Genomic DNA, 1,900 nt, shown 5'->3' with positions numbered 1-1,900 from the left:
CCTGGCTGTCGAGATGTAGTGGCGACCTCTAGTAGGTAAGACATTTTTATATTTTGTGACGTAAGAAATTAGGGCTATTTGACAAGTACAGTCGACCCACTGTTGATTTTCCCGTTTTTTATGAATTCCATGTTGTACGAGTCACTTAGATTTTACAAATACGTGTGCCGGGCTGTGAACGGCTCGCGTATTTGTAAAATCTAAGTGACTCGTACAACATAGAATTCATATAAAATGGAATAATCAACTGTTTTATAGGGGGGGGGTCGACTGTATCTAGCGGAGTAACACTAACTGATTCTGGAGATACACTAAATTCCAAGAAATTCGCCTCTCGACAACTCGACATTCTGTAAAACCTCTATAGTTTTACACTAGGATCAAATAATTTCCACGTGTTAACAGAGAATATAACCCTTTTTCCAAGGTGTCGTTGCAAAACGCCGCGACGCGAATGCCACTAATTCGAAAGTAGCCACTGAATTTCCAATATTGTTACTTGACCATTTCTACTTGTAGTTAATTAAAATTTAACTACAAGTAGAAATGGTTTCTATTGGTAAAGTACGTAGTTACTACGTACGTGAATTTGCACATACGTATAATATCTTTTTCGAAAATTCCTTTATTTAGCCTAGCATCATCGCCGTGCCGCAAAACTCGTCACCTTTTCGGTCCACATTAAACATTGTTTTTCCCACTGTGTTTTGTTTTTGTGGCTTCTTTTTTAATCGTGGTCTCAAACTTTTTCAGGCAAATTGCAAGGAATAATTTCTTGTATATGAATTTTTTTTTTATTTGAAATACGAAAATAAATTTTTACTTCACATTTGTTTATGGTTATTTTAATACTTAAACAACAACATATTTACAGGATTTCAATTAATTTTAATGGGAAGTTTGAAAACCAGATGGTTTCAAACTTTTTTTCCAGGATTGCATATATAAAAGCATTTTAACTTGAATTTAACAAAAAGTTTACAAGTTTAGCATGCATAAATCACTATAATTGTTGATCAATTAAAATATAAAACAATGGGATCGGTAAAATTTCTAAAAATATAATTTCTAAGATTATCTTTAGATAAACGTGTAAATATAAAACATTCTTTCTTAAACCGATTTTGAGCGATTTATATCAAAAGACAAATAATTAACAAAGATACTATACTTCAGCCAACGTTATTTCTTTTATTATTTGTCTGCTAATATAAATCGCTCGAAATCGGTTTAAGAAAGAGTGTTTTATATTTACTCGTTTATCTAAAGATGATCTTTTATTTTTAGAAATTATATTTTTATGTATAAATCATTTAAAAAACGCGGAGAAACGAGAACGTATACAGCGAAGTTCACCACAATTGTGCACTAAGTGATAGCTGCGAGGAAGAGGTAGTCAACCTTCTACCGTGTTAACGCTCTGAACACACCTGAAATTTCCCTAAAATTAACAGAGTTTTCCCTTAATAGCGTTGCTCCACATATCAAAAAAGTATCGGTATTTCGACAATCCAGAGAAAAACAGATTTTTACGTTAGGACGTAGGCGCTAGGGCACAGCTGTGGTTTTCTGTGTTAGCACTGTTTGTTAGGACTAAGACAGTTTGAGTTAAAGCCACAGTTTAGCAAAAGCATCGTGTGATAACAATTGTATATTTATGTAATAAACGGTCATATCTGTATTATGTATATCCAGCAGGTTTATGCCTTTTAAGTGTCATGGCGGAAGCTTCAAAGATGGCGGCCCGGTTCGGGATCTGGTAGTTATATGTCGTTGAGAATAACCGTACAGAATGGCAAAATACGACTATTAAATTTAGGAATAATTTTTTCTGACGAAGCTTTTATTTTATTTCTAAATTAGATACTTATTTTTATCACGGGAAAGTTTTACGGATAAC

The sequence above is a fragment of the Centruroides sculpturatus genome, unplaced genomic scaffold (genome assembly GCF_000671375.1).
Source record: "Centruroides sculpturatus isolate CEXI.00-Female unplaced genomic scaffold, Cexi_2.0 scaffold1515, whole genome shotgun sequence".
Lineage (NCBI taxonomy): Eukaryota > Metazoa > Arthropoda > Arachnida > Scorpiones > Buthidae > Centruroides > Centruroides sculpturatus.
This window is presented reverse-complemented; position numbering follows the sequence as displayed.